General features: G+C 46.0%; 2 non-coding genes across 2 annotated transcripts; one reads left to right on the top strand and one right to left on the bottom strand.

The window, feature by feature from the left end:
* Positions 1-4,154: 4,154 nt before the first annotated feature.
* On the bottom strand, positions 4,155-4,228 carry Trnat-ugu (transfer RNA threonine (anticodon UGU)). Its single transcript has one exon. It is a non-coding gene; the product is annotated as a tRNA-Thr (tRNA).
* Positions 4,229-4,634: 406 nt separating this feature from the next.
* Positions 4,635-4,708, top strand: Trnat-ugu (transfer RNA threonine (anticodon UGU)). Its single transcript has one exon. It is a non-coding gene; the product is annotated as a tRNA-Thr (tRNA).
* Positions 4,709-5,202: the final 494 nt, after the last annotated feature.

Here is a 5,202-nt window from a genome sequence, read left to right as displayed (position 1 = left end):
CTGACGCCCCTACTCTCTTCAGCCCGCAGCCTCCACTGCTGCCCCTTGCTCTCCCCTCCTTTTCGCTCCTCTCTGACCTTTCCCTCGGCAGGTCCCACTTGGAACTTTTATTCTTCATCGTGTGTGCTCCAAGTGGGTTTTAAGTGTGTTGTTCTGGAGTGTTATTAATATTGTGGCCGACTTTTAACCTGTGCATGCGCATTCAGTGTTTTCTCTGTGTTGTAAGAATCGCCAACAGTGTTTTTTAACTTTCTGGTGACTTCTTTAATTGTCCCCCATGAACGACTCCATGACAGTGTATTTTTACCTCCATTTTCTCCCCTCACTCTGTTTTATTTTACCATTTTTTATCGCCTTATATAAGTAACATTTTATTCTTGTTTTAGTTGTCATGTCACTCGGCTGAAGAGCGGAGGATTGTGCCACTGACAGCCTCCCCCACCCACATGGGGCAGGGGAATGAAATCGTAGTAAAGAATAGAAAAAAAGAAAAAAACTGAGCCAGCCACTCTAACCTTGCGTACGTCTCTGGACACATTGCCTCGCCTTACACAGCTTATTTACTTTCTTGTTCTGTGCACGAGTGGACGTTGTTGTTAGGTTTTCTTGTGATTCCGTTGTTTCGATCTTGTTGTTGTCGTTCTGTCCTTCATTGGTCATGTCCGTCCTCTCCCATTGTGTTGTCGCGGGCCACTCCGTGGGTCCCACCGCGCTTTACGTCACTTCAACCACGCGACCGTTCCAGTCGCCGTTACAACACAGACCATAGAGTATTTATGCTGATGAGTGAAAACATTACGAGCAGTGCCCACCGCGAAGTTGAAAGACACTTAGCGGCGTTGTGGTCATATGAAGTGGTAAGAAAAGTATCGGAGCGGAGCGGAGACAAATGAACTATCATTGTAGCGAAGATGCAGACGGAAAATGCAGAACCCCACCGAGATAAGCGACTTTCAACAAAGTCCAGATTGTAACGAGCGGGCGCCTGGGAATGAGAGCCTCGGAAACAGCGAAGCTAATCGACCGTTACCGTGCTACAGTTATTAATATCTACGAAACTGGTTGAAGTAAGTTGATACTACACTAAACGACAAGATGTGGGACATCCACGCCTCTTCACAGAACACGGAGGTCGGAGGCTGTGAGGAGTACTGATAATCTTGGTGCTTCTCCGGCGGGGACATTGTCTTGTTATTGATTTCAACAATGCCCATGCACTGCTGGCCATGTGCTGACTGCTGTGCGAAAGTGTTCTTGTTAGCTTCTATAAGGAAAGGTCGGTCGAATGCAGCCGCGTCGTCCGTAAATGGTCTGAAGAGTTTGCTAGGAAGCAGTGGTGGCTAGTACTCATGTGCTAAAGTGTTGCAACAAATTGTGAATATCGCACTAAAGTTACGCCGTTTCTCCTCGAATGTGAGCCAGAAATCGCGTTAAAATTACGTCATTTCTTTTCTCTTTCGAGCCGCGAATGATAGTAACATTGCACCATATATCATCGAAAGCGCGCTGGCATGTAAATAAAACGACAGGAAACGTGTTTTATACCACTCTCTCCGTGATAACTGGAAACTATTGTCAAGTGCTGAAGTGATGGTCAGCTGTGCTACGTTCAACTCAGGGAAGGGACGCAGCTGTCTGTTTTCGATTGTGCATGCTCTGATGTGACGTCACCCCTTCCGGCGCCATGAGTGAGACGTTTTTCATAGCACCACGTCAGTCTTTTTCTCTGGATGTGTGTGTAACGTATTGTGCAGGCACAGAGTGTGAAAGATTTTTGAGGTTAATCATTTAATGTGATGACTACGTGGCCAACTGACCAATTCTGCTTCACGGGTCAGGCGAGCACGTCGTGTATTGCATTCAACTCAACCGTAGGGCCGCAAGCTCTTGCTGTGCTTCCTTTGGTGCTGTGTTTGCCTGTCTGCGTCACATAGTCGATCGTCTAGCAGCGTTTGTTGTTAGTTTTTTCTGGTCGTGGCGTTACACCGTGCCATGATGTCTACCATGCTTCCCTAGCACAATCCATTTAAAGGTATTGTAAGTTTCAGTTTTGACAAGTCCACGCGTCATGATCAGCCCGGGTCCTTAGACATTCACGACCGGCTTGTTGACAAGATTCAAAACTGTTCAAATGTGTGTGAAATCTTATGGGACATAACTGCTAAGGTCATCAGTCCCTAAGCTATACACTACTTAACCTAAATTATTCTAAGGACTAACACACACACCTATGCCCGAGGGAGGATCGAACCTCAGCCGGGACCTGATATATTCAATTCACTACACAACAGATTCACACGGCTTTCTTTGATTCAAATTCCTATATATTTGTTGTGAAGTTTCTGGTTCCACTTCAAGCAGGAAGGTTAATTTCGTCTCATTATTAGCAAGTTTCCTTCACCCATCGTGATAGAACTACTACTATGGTTCTGTTTCGTAATACGGAAGCTGAATATATGAATTTTAGGACTTTTAATCTTCCACCTGGAGCTAAAACCTACTTAAAAGTATTGCTCCCATACTGGAAAATATGCGGTATACGTTGAGAACCCTGGTCCTCTCAACATCGATTGCAGTTCTATAGCGGCATTCGTTCGATGTAAATGTGTATGAAACGGAATAACCGCTCTCATTTACAGCTGTGTGGCGATACTGTGTTTATATTGCTTACTCGTATATAGAGCAAGTACTTATCTGCAGCCGGCCGAAGTGGCCGTGCGGTTAAAGGCGCTGCAGTCTGGAACCGCAAGACCGCTACGGTCGCAGGTTCGAATCCTGCCTCGGCCATGGATGTTTGTGATGTCCTTAGGTTAGTTAGGTTTAACTAGTTCTAAGTTCTAGGTGACTAATGACCTCAGCAGTTGAGTCCCATAGTGCTCAGAGCCATTTGATCTGCATTCTCTGGAATGAAAGTAGCTACCTCCGATCAAATTGCCCGCGTCGTGTGGGTATCTTAAATTCAACTTATGAACGACGTCGTAAGCAGACGTCACTAGACCTTGTTCCACAGCAGACAGTCGCGTCGTGACGTTGCAACGGTAGTCGCCAAACCACCTGTACTTGTATTTCAACACAAGTGTCGACGGACGCACAATAGTGATGACTCAGATGAATCCTCCCTCCCCTTCCGCACCCCTCTGGAATGATTCATTCGGAGGAATGTTCTCCCCGTGCCGAGTCTCGCTTTTCTGATAGAACTGGAGAACCGTACAGGATCACACTACTTCTGGCATATTACCCCGTGGTTGCACTACAATCGAAAACATTCCTTCGGGACCGCCTGAGCATGGAGATGCTGTAGTGACCAACAGCGTCTCGACGGACTCGCCGATCATACCTGAGGTCACACATTGTTTACGTGCTTCTTCTCCAGCTCCTCCCCCTCCCCCCCCCCCCCCCCCCCACTGTTGCTATTTTGAAGAAACTTTGTAACAGGACCCTAATAACAATTTAACGGACGACGCTGCAGAAAAGGAAAAACTGTCTGATAGCTCTAATGTTATACTATTTCCTTCCTGTTTAGTCATTCAACCAGATTCACAATGTCCACATCCAGTTGGGTAGGGCGCGGAGATACTCTCCTCCGTGCCAGATCTGGATGTTACACATGATCTCTCCATTTTACCATATGCAGAGGGTGTGCTACCGCGAAGTCGAAGTAAAGAACCTAAATAATTTGGATATGGGGAGTACAAGCCCCTTACCATCCGATTCGTCCATGGACTCCACCATGGATTAAGAGGCTCAGTAATGATGTCACCATTGTTCGTGACTTGTAATTGTTTCCTGTAGATAACGGATGCAGCCATATTCCTATCTTACTCGGAATGTAAATGGAATCCATTCTGAATACCGATTCGCAGCGTTCCGCAGTTTACATACGATTGAAGTACCGATGTCATGTTTTTGCTAGCAGTGTTGCTTGGTCAGTTTTCCTGGGGTTTCTACGTTTTTTAGTGTGGGGTCTGAACATTCTATTGGAACTGCGAGGATTTACCGATAACTATATACATGAAGACAGTAACTGTTCTCGAAAGAACAGATACTGTTAATGACCGTGCAGCTCTTCCCTGGAATAAATGATGACTAACTGAAAACCCTCAGCTGCCGACAGGTGTTGTTGACATACCTCGATGTGGACAGCTGAAAATGTGTGCCCCGACCGGGACTCGAACCCGGGATCTCCTGCTTACATGGCAGACGCTCTATCCATCTGAGCCACCGAGGACACAGATGAATAGCGTGACTGCAGGGACTTATCCCTTGCATGCTTCCCTTGAGACTCACATCGAGGTATGTCAACAACACCTGTCGGCAGCTGAGGGTTTTCAGGTACTCATCATTTATTCCGGGGAAAAGCAGCACGGTCATTAACAGTATCTGTTCTTTCGAGAACAGTTACTGTCTTCATATATATATAGTTAAAGGCTACCCAGCCATTGACCTTCGTCTGTGCGAATCCACCCAGGTTGCCCAAACTCTTACTGGAATCGCCAAAGCGTGCGCGAGTAATGAGTAGATGGGCAAATGTCTATAAGATACATTACATATATAGAATTGTGGACAGTTGGGAATGTGAGTCTCACGGGAAGCATGCAAGGGATAAGTCCCTGCAGTCGCGCTATTCATCTGTGTCCTCGGTGGCTCAGATGGATAGAGCGTCTGCCATGTAAGCAGGAGATCCCGGGTTCGAGTCCCGGTCGAGGCACACATTTTCAGCTGTGCACATCGAGGTATGTCAACAACACCTGTCGGCAGCTGAGGGTTTTCAGTTAGTCATCATTTACGGACAACTAATACTGAGGCACAGGCTGTTCCCTTCACTGTCTTACTTTAATTCTTCTTTACCCCACTTTCCGGATCTGGACATTCGTTAGATCGTTCGCGTGTTTACAAAGATGAAACTATGTATTTATGTCGTAAAAATCGGTAGAGAGTTCTGGTAGGCGGTGATTTTTAGCTCTGTGTTGTGTCCTGTGGACCAGACACACAACTTTACTTTCAGCCATGAACTTGATGATTCTGTGAACTATTTGTAGTTACGCAATACGTTGATCTGAATATCTCCTACTCTGGTCAAGTGTATATGCTATCTCCAGTTACAGGGTTGGGCGTTTTTATTTTTATGATTCATTATGTGGGCAAATATCGGTGATAGATGTTATATTCGCAAGCTTTACCGATCACTTTGAACTGGCTGTG

Source organism: Schistocerca serialis, chromosome 8, assembly GCF_023864345.2.
Source record: "Schistocerca serialis cubense isolate TAMUIC-IGC-003099 chromosome 8, iqSchSeri2.2, whole genome shotgun sequence".
NCBI lineage: Eukaryota > Metazoa > Arthropoda > Insecta > Orthoptera > Acrididae > Schistocerca > Schistocerca serialis.
This window is presented reverse-complemented; position numbering and strand designations above follow the sequence as displayed.